Source organism: Varroa destructor, unplaced genomic scaffold (assembly GCF_002443255.2).
Source record: "Varroa destructor unplaced genomic scaffold, Vdes_3.0 BEIS01000003.1, whole genome shotgun sequence".
Taxonomy (NCBI): Eukaryota; Metazoa; Arthropoda; class Arachnida; order Mesostigmata; family Varroidae; genus Varroa; species Varroa destructor.
In genome coordinates this window covers 38,755,321-38,765,360 of record NW_019211456.1, presented here as the reverse complement: position 1 = coordinate 38,765,360, position 10,040 = coordinate 38,755,321, and the positions used below count along the sequence as shown (strand labels likewise).

The 10,040-nt window shown below is 45.0% G+C and overlaps 1 protein-coding gene across 1 annotated transcript in view; it reads right to left on the bottom strand.

Moving 5' to 3' along the window:
* Nucleotides 1-10,040, bottom strand: part of LOC111246347 (glutamate receptor ionotropic, kainate 2-like) — a 294,379-nt gene that overhangs the window by 171,926 nt on the left and 112,413 nt on the right. The window lies entirely within an intron of this gene.

The window sequence follows — 10,040 nt, the reverse complement described above, 5'->3', positions numbered from 1 at the left end:
AAAATGGCTCCATCCGATTTTGTCATTGCCACCAGCAGCGGGCCGGCGACGAATGGAAGGTTGGTGCCTCACTTGTGAAGCCATAGTGGAAATTGCTGTTCCAACTACCTCAGCTAACACAAGCGAAAGTTCAACCGATTTTCAAAGGCATTTGGAAGACGACCCGTTAACGAGGGCTGCAGTAGCAGTCGAGGTGTGGTTGGCGGAATCGAAATAAGGTCGTCAACAGCTGTAGGTTATCAAAGAAAAGCTATTTTCAATTGACTAGTTTGATTTTCCTGTCAAATTTACGCTGTGCCTACTCATAAACGGACCGCAATGCGCAATTGATTTCGTATACGATAAATAGTTGTTGTGTGAGGTCGTAACGTGACGAACTATGCAACACGATACGAATGCATAGGAAGTCTATGTAAAGGACGTAACGCAGACGTTGGTGTACGTGTGCGAATTAAAAGACAGCCAGGCGTTTCCTCGTTTCCTCATCTAGAACATCGATTAATCGTCCAACATTTACGCGTAAATAGAATACAGGTTTTTAGCGTTGCTGATGTCTGACAATTGATACGAAGCTTTGACTATGGCTTAAATAGACAGTTCTACACCTATATTTATTTACCTGTAACACCTAACCTACTGTTAAGCTCAGCATCTGCGGTCAGCCGCACGAAATGTATCATCTAAACTTAATTTTCCGTACACGACCAAGCAGAAAGAAAAAAGGTCGCGATCTGTCATAAGACGAAACATGCAGAGATTTATAGGCCGAGCTTCGGAAACACACGGGTTATATGTATATATTATGAGTGTTTTCTGCCATGCCGTAGATTCTTATGTTTTTCTGCTTCGAATTGAAGACATTCGCATATGGATTTAGAAGGAAAATTTATGCAACTATTCAACGGCTCATATAAGGTCAGCCACTATCCGCTTAAGTGCTTTGAAGACCATGACGCGTATATGTGATCTAGCATAGAAAATTAATGGTGTTTTCGCCAAAATTTACCGATTCTTCATTCCAACTTTTTTCTACCGGCGTTCCCGCTTTTAAAATATCGTCATCGCTATAATTTCTTTGTCAGTATCGTCGTTGTCACTGGTAATAGCTGCAATATAAATATTACGATAATATTAATAAAGATTTCAGGTTTTATCGTTTTCTAGCTGTTTATTAGCGAATTAAGGTGCGGTGAATTTCATAGAGCTCATTCAGAGAAACTACAGGTACTCTTCCACATTTACGTTTACAAGTACAAAGTGTTGACAAAACGTAATGTCAGAAGCGATATATTTCTATCTAGTGCCGCCTCTCGACGCTAACCGGGCCTAGACGACAGCTCAACTAAGATAACCATTCCGGTACATAATCACACTGCGATTTAGCTATAATCATCTTAGGATTTTTTCTTTGTGATTTGTATGTAGGTATAGGACCGCAGGTATAGGACCTTTTTTTACCTGTGTTGCTTCACGCCTCACTCGTTAGGAGAAGCTAAACTGTGCGAAATGCTTTTCTGGAACTGAATGAAACATTTCTATGGCCTCGCCAGGCAAAAGATGGAAAATACCTCGTGGTTTTGGTGAAAAAGCACGAGCCACTTCTTCTCTTCGGCGTCGCCGCCACCGCCGCCCTCGTCATGGTAATACTCTCCTACCCGCGCCTTCTTTTTACCGAGCAGCAGCGGCGACCGCGGCTGCGTGTAAGGTCGGGGCCATCGCGAATCCGAACGAATCTGAGCCGTCACCCCTTATGCTCGAATCCCCATCAACCTGTAATTTCTCATTTGTACATTTTGGCGTGCGGGTGTAATTTTCTCATCACGCCTACAGGTTGCCAACGCTAGATTTTTGACGACCTTCGCTGTTTTCGTCAGCCGCAGGCACTAGCCGCTCGCGGACGACGTCGAGGCTCCACACGACTATTTCAATGCCTTCGTTCACGCCCGCTCTCGCTAGCGGTAACGCAAACCGCTTGACCATCGCGTGTGAAGTCTCTCAATGTAGAGAACTCCCTACACAGCGCGCCAGTGGCAGCGATAACATCAACAATAATCTAGTAGTCAGAGTACTGTACCAGGTCCGTTCACCTAAAGGCATATCTCAGCGCAGCTGATCATTTCGGTGCCTGTATAGAATGCCAGCGAATGAAGATCTGAGCACAGACAGACCAGGCCGGCAGAAATAAGCGGTCCTATACCTAGCGTAAAAAGAGACAAAATAGTACAAGCAAGGAGTATAATGGATGTTTCCCAGTTTATGCCAGCTCACAAACACCACACCCTAATGCCTCTCTCACGTGAGAGCTGCGAGCAGGGCTATGGCAAATAAGCAAGCGGGTGCATAGAAAAGTTGGGCAGTAGCAGGTCGGCCCAGAGGGGATTGGTTAGACCACGTTGTAAATACTTTTATTAAGATCAGAGCGGCTACCTCCTTTAGCAGCAACATCAATCGCCTCAACCGACCCCGTCGCCGAAGCTGCTTTCACCGTCAGCTTCGGCTTTGTATGAGTGTCTGTGTGACCAGACAGACTCTGTTTTGCTGATGGTAAGTGACGTCGGAGACGCTGGCCGTGGGGCTGAAGCTGCCTTTTCCTGTCGATGCGTTCGCTGATGTGCAATGTGAGTTCGGTATGAATTTTATATCTGGCCAGCCGAATACTTATAATAATTTCGCGTCAAGGCCAGACGTGAGCGGCCATTTGAGCGTAACCGTCGTTGATTGCATTATGCGACGACTGTCACTTACGCCGTTAGCCGTTGCCGCTTTCATCTACGGTCGAATCACACCACTCCACCTAAGCTATATTCGAGCAAGTTTTCACCAGCTGATACGATCAAATACTGTATAGTTGCTTGGAACTCCATATATATATATATGCTGGTACATTTTGTTATCTGTTGTGTCATACTGATCGCGGATGGCAGCACATACAATGCCATTTTGAACCTCCTCACGATCGTGCGTGAAGCCGGTATAACGCAGACAAGGGAGGGTGATATGCGTGTTACGCCTCTAAAATCTGTATTGATAGGAACAATATCATACACATGTTATAGAGGTTCGCTTCAAGGATCCCTCGCGCTCCATTTCTTACCTCATATACCTTTTATCTCCCCGTTGCTGCGCATGCACTGTGTTAGCTTTTACCGTAATGCCGCTAACGCGACCTTCAGAAGCTGTTGCATTTTTCAGGAGGACAGATACCGCCGCGTCCCTGTGACCGAACGTTACTGTGGTGTGACTACTACTGCTTTCTGCCGGCCGTTCTGACTGGTTAGCGTAGCTGTGCATATACGATCCTCGTTCCTCGCGCGAGCACCCCATCAAAGTGTGATGTTCCAGTCGAACTAAAGATTAGATACCTAACTAGTCACACTACACTTACTTTCTATGGTTTGTTTCACAGGGGAGAGTACTTATCTGGAGAGAGCTCTTAAGATTTTGAAGAGCTCCGCACTAGTAGTCATTGTAGGTGCTCTATAGTCGCCCCTGGGGCCACGAACGAGAACGAACTCGAAGGCCGAATTCGCAACCATGTGACAGGCTGAGGTCCGCTGAGGTTATATTGGGGAGGAGCGTTTTTGCAAATTAGTTTATACGCACACATACACACACTGGCAGACAGACACCCAGACTTAGCCGGCCAGATACCGACAGCGGCCTACCTGCGCCGCCAATGCCCCGCTCTCATTGAGTGACATAAGCTTTTGCATTTCACGCTTAGGGCTGTCGTAATTTTCAATCAGCCTGACAAGATGTAACATTCTAGTGAAGATAACCCAAGCAGCTAGAACGATTTTGTCCTGAATTTTTTTATCAATATATAAACGCAGCCACCTATCTGATTATGCGCGATGTCCTCGAAGCTAACAGTTGTACCACAATCGCGCTGATATTAACAAACAAGCCGACTTGAGCCATAGTGTTCCCAGTATAATCTTACAAAGTTATATTTGGCCTGTTTATGGGCCTGAGGAAAAATAGATGGTACACTAGTAATGGCAAAAAGAAAGGTTTACATGTTTAATTAAGTATAATTGATAATTGTTTTCTGTTGAACAAATTTTATGAAAGGCTCAAGTGCGTAAAATCTATGTATACTATCTTTGTGCTGGTGTCGTTCGTTTCGCAGTTTTTTCGTGTTATGATAAATATGAAGAATACGTGCCATCTGCGAGCCTTCGTAGCTGAGATTTGAAAAATTACACTTAATTTACGGCTTTTCATAGAACCTCTTTTACAGCAGGGCACATTCGATTATTATAGATCGCCTGGTAATTGCCAGGAAAAATTGCTTGTGTATATCGCGCATTGCGGTAGCTCATTTTACGGGGCTTTAGAGGCGCACCGATATTCACTAAATGAATTTCTGAAAAATGAAGGGTTCGATCCTGCCTTTTTCTGCTCGACGGCTACTATAGGCATTGACAACCTGCGCGGCCCAAGCAGTAGCAAGATCGTTCAGACTGTTTAGGCAGCGCCAAACATAAGCGATACCGGAAAGCATCTGCGTCGAAGAGGAAATTCGACTCCATGAGGGGCATCATCCCCGGGGACGGCTGGAAAGGACACATTTGAGTTAAATTGCTGAAAAGAAGGCGGCACTGAGATTAGAGACGTAATGTTATCTGGTAGTCTGCTGTGATGCAGGCAGCTTCATCGGTTAATGGGGTTTCCCGAACAGAATTGACTCTTCCCGAGCTCAGGCTGAAGCCTCTACGACTCCCTGTGTTCCTTCCGCCCTTCTCAAACACAGGGACTACGTTGGTCATGCTAGTTGTGCTGCTCAGAGGTCGTTTACTTTTTAATCGGGTGATTTTTCGGGGGCCTTACCCCTTGTGTGATTTCGCCTGGCAGTAACGGACCCTCTGCTGCAATTCGAACCAGGGACAGCACAGCACAGCGAATAGCGGATAGCGATTCTCATTACTTCGAAGCTAACTTAGCGTTCGATTGTCAATGCCTTCCAACTAAATGCTGATGGATAGGCGTCTCTCAGGCAGACTCTCCTCCCGTCCACCATTCTTCTAGGCGGACGTATTGAGCTGCTTGTACGAGGCTATGCTATTTCCTACCCGTGCCTCGGCCCGTCCGCCTGTCCGTCTGATTCGGATCTCCTGCACGTGGGAGTAGGGGCAGCCGTTCATGCACGCGCTGGCGCACGGACAGCCACACATCAGTCGCCAGTCAACCAGCCGGCCTGGTAGCGCCATGTAATTATTCTATTCTGAACTAGCTAAAGGCAGTGGTAGCTACTTCGCTATTCCTGCTGCTGCACTCGCCTTAAATCCCGGGACGGCCTGGGGGGCGCATCGTAGAATCCCTTGCCCTGGCGCCTCCTGTACGCAAACCCGCAGAGGGCCCGCGCGAGGTCCGAAGACTAATACACTGCAAATGGCCTGCCGCCGCTTAGAAGAATGGTGACTTATTTTGGCTACAGCAGCAGCTTCCACAAACAGTCGGTGCAGACTGAAGAGACTGTTCATTTTCCCAACTTCGTATTTGTTCCTGCTACGCATCACACAGATACCGACTTGTATCAGCAACATATCTGGAAATCGCTAGAAGCTGCTCAACAGCGTTTTGCCTTCTTAGTCGAATTTTTCTCAGTGTGAAGATCCCTGGCCCCTTTTCTCTCTTGCTCGAAGCATTATCCGAGAACGATTCCAATAGATACGTTAGCGATATAACGAGGACAGTCGCTAAACTGCCCGAGTGGCTAGCAAAATTAGCCTGGCCGGTTGCTGCTGGTTTTATCGCCGCGGCGCCTGCTTGATTCAACCAGCGTCAACGTATCGATTCTTGGATTTGTTTGCTGCTTCAAACTAAGTGTCACATAACGCTCCCATGAAGCGATCATAGTGTCGAGCAAAGGATTTGCCTGCTTGCATACAACTTGCACAGAAATACTCTTGTCGGACGGCAGCAGGATCATTCACGGCCAGGCAGTGGCGAGCCATCTTTTGGTTGATGTAGGATTATGGGTTGTCCATGTTGGCTTTATGCGCATATTAAGTAGCTGTACGTGTATGTCTTATGCGCAAGGTTTATGTTGAAAATGGCCTGGCGGCGCTGACTTGCTTGTCACTCCGTGTTTCTGTATCTATCTGAGTATAGCTCTGTGTTTCTTTTTTTTTGTCTGCCCCTTGAATGTTTTTCAATGGGCAGACATCGCATGTGAGTGTGCGCTCCACTTTGTTCTTTAGTTTGTATTCTTTGGGCACAGATATGTGAAGGGGCTTTTTACGTTATGTAATCGTGGTCACATCTTGTTATGTAATCCGCTTTCGGCGTCAGGCTGGCATTCCCGGGCCGCTGGAGAGATAGGTTAGGTAACCAAGTTGAGAATGGGGTAAGCATTCTACTGCAGATCGTTCATTGGCAGAATATGAACCCGCTTATAGTTAAGCTAATTTTCCAAGAACCGCCCGTTGCTATCCGTCCGATTTGCCGGTGACCGCAAACCCCCCATGCTGTGCTTGGGGGGTTTGCTTACACTGACTAATTGAACTGATGACGGCGTTATGCTGCTGTTAAAGAGCGAGCAAACTTCAGCCAGCCCACACCAATGTTTGTTCTTGTAAGCAGTCACTCATCGCGCGCGTCTCAACCACCGTCCTCTACGCGAGCAAGCATGCAGCGACCCACCCCATCCATGGTCGTTGCCGGATGTAGCCTGACGCTTCAATTATTAGTTCCCTGTGAGATCATTAGCAAACGGTATCGGCCAGAAGCAAATCGGTGTGCATGGACCTGCACCCGGTAATGTACTGTTAAGTCCTGCTAAGCTGATAACCATATGTGTGTATGTCGCAAGTCAGCGACGACTTGGCGTTTAAATCGGCCGTTGAAGCTACCGTATCTGTAGCGTACGCCGCGATCTGTGTCGCCAGAATGGGGCAAGCCTATTACGGCCATTGCTGTTAGTTTTACTACGACGATTAAAATGAACAAAAGTGTACAAGTCAGCATATAGTATACGTACACACATCGTTGTCGTAGAGTAAGTAACATGTAGTCGCTGCAGCCATTGCGATATTTGGGGTTCAATAATCTCTCCGTTTTGCGACAAATATGTTATAAGTATAGCATAGTAAAGTATGAACGGGTGCTATATTTGGTCTAATTTTCTAAGTTTATACAGGCTTTGTGCCCATATCTATATCATATGCTACCTTCTATAAGTTTGCGTACGTATGTGTGGCAAACCTTGCATGAGGACTTACACAGATGGAGCGAGCGTGAACGAGACTTTAATGGTGCCTTTAACAAAGCGACATTGCTTTTTTCATGACTCCACTTGCCCCTACAGAAACACGCACGCATAGTAACACAACGTTAACAGGTACTTTGACCTAGTAGGATAAATCTGTTTAATTTCCCAATCGTGTCATATAAAGACACTTAATATGCTATTATATGCAAGCATACTGCATCGAGTTTTATATTTATTGCACAGATATTCGTACGAGGACACGTATGAACTACTACAAACTGAACCTGATGGTCTAAGGAAAGCCCATACAGGTGTTTATATTAGGAGGCTTGCTGACATGTTGTTCTTTGCCCACAGCATCTCCTTTATTCAAGTGCTTGAGCTTAACGCCAGTAAGAATCGGGTTAATTTTTTCACGTTTAAATCGCTATGGAAATTCTGCTGACATAATTTTCTGTCCATGCCATACAGAAGTGGAACACCCAAGCCGCAAGCCAACTGAAGTAGCATTGCAGTCATATATTAAAGCTTCCTATAGATGAGGCGACGATGGTGGTTTTTAAAACTCCGGCCATTTAATAGATTTGCTCTACTCATTAACCTCAAGCTCACACACTTGAAATTCGTTCGACTGCGGTCGACGGTATATTTTCTGCAATTATATACCATAGCACGTAAGCATACTTCGAATAAGTGTGCCGTTTAAAGCGACGCTAACTTCTCTCTTTAGCTATCAGATGTGTTTTATTCAGATTACGACAACGCGTGCTCTCCGCGTATGATGATGAGCCATACTTTTCGTCTACGACTACAACTGTGGTTGAAATTTACTCTATCGCATTGAGACCAAGGATGAAGCCTGAGTTGCAGGATAGCACCGACCCAATGGCTGATACAAAGGCTAGCAAATCGGAGCTGTTCTATCCTGCAATAAAAGTCGCTCTTTCCTTTCCAAAGCGTTCTATACCAAAAAAAAAATCTAAGGTTATAACAGTGAGCAGGAGGTGAAGCAAAAGTCGCCTCCGTCTCCGAAAGCCCGTACATATTCACTTCATTTTCTGCTTCAGCTGTTGCTCTGATTATGTCTCTTCTATCGAATCACTCGGGAAGGCAGATAGCTGCTCATATCGTAGGCCGGCACAAAGCCGGCTATCAGACATGAGTCAAAAACGCCGGGAACAAATTTAGACCACTGAGATTTTTTCATTCCATACTTCCGAAACGACGTCATCGTCAATGTATGGCAAAAGGTAAATACTGTCCGGTTGCAGTCAATGCAGCAGTTTCTATCTACGATTGAAGGTCATTTAATGTCATGGTCAATACTGATTTGCAGTTCGCCGTGTGAAGTCTCCAATAATTGAAGACACGTAGCTGATTGAAGCATAACAGTAAATAGCACTTCAAAGTCCATTATTACTATTGTTTGCAAGAGAATCCATTAGGATTAATAATATAACAGAAGCATAGTTCCCAAATACATCCAAAAAAGCGTATTGGAAAAAATCGCCTTTTATAGACTTCATGTAATTTTGTGGCAATCGTGAAACAGAAAGTGAATGAATCAAAATGGAGATTGTCGCGCTTAAAAAAATTATAGATGGTGTCTAGTTATATCTTCAGGAGATCGGAACTTATGACTCCAGTCGATAAGCAATTTTGAGTTCGAGAAGACAGGTCAGGGCGCATGGGACCGTTATGCCTAAAGAATGACCAATCTAATTTTACTGGCTGATTAACCAAGAGTGTAACTCTGAAACCAGGAGAGCTTGTCCACTACTGATAAGATACAGTTCGAACAAATTATTATTTTAATCTAGAAATGTTCAGAAATTTCTTCTCTTTTTTTTTTACATGTCAAAGAGACGTAGCCCTTTTGCAGGCTTATCTAAGACATTTGTTCCTGCACAACTTCACTGGACAACGGAGGTCAGCAAACGATTCTTTAGCTTCGTATTTATTCAGCAAAAAGCCTTCATCCGCAAGGAGTTTCTACTCGCATTACATTCGTTTTGCATCGATTTACCTGATCAAGGTTTCGTTTCCTATTATCCTAACAATGCACACCTTTCATCCGATGAATAGAGGAGTTTGGAGACACTTCTGCTGCGTGTGCCTACCGTTCTTTTTTGCTTGCCCTTCGGATACACCGAACAGATAATACTGTTCCGTTCTGGACGGCCACGTCGACGTTACCAGCCAAACTAACTCCTTTCGATGTAGTGAACAGCTGATAATGGCAATTTCCGCCGGACTTTGTCCTCAGCCTAATTTAGCCCAGCCAGGGGGAATGGAACCCAGAAAGGAGAGGGGAAAGCAACAGAACGGCTGTGCTGGACAAAATGCACAGTTAAGACGGCAGTATCATCAATCGATTTTGCTGCCTTCATGGAAGGTAAAGGCACTCTCATTCCCGTCTATACACAATTTTTCCTCTCTTGGTGCTTCGAATGGATCTGTCATACGAACGGTTTGCTCGGTATTGTCTCAGGGCATTTTAGCTCACGTTCCTGCAGTAATATAAACCAAATAGTCGCGTAAATATAGGTAGCAAGCAAACAAGTTCATGAAACTTGATAGAAGTCTTGTCAAGTTATTTTACTTTAAAACTTCAAAGTTATTCTTTATAGAATAATAGACTGTAAAACAGTTGTGTCAAAGCTGTATCTTGGAAGCCTTTTTTTCGAGCAGAATAAATTGTTTGTACTTCCATAACATTCGAGTTAAATGCGTCCATAGAATGCGAGAGAATTTCCTAGCTGGTAATGCAGTTTCCTTGGAACAGTCGGTGAATGAAGCCACTTCTAATCGATTGACGTAGCAC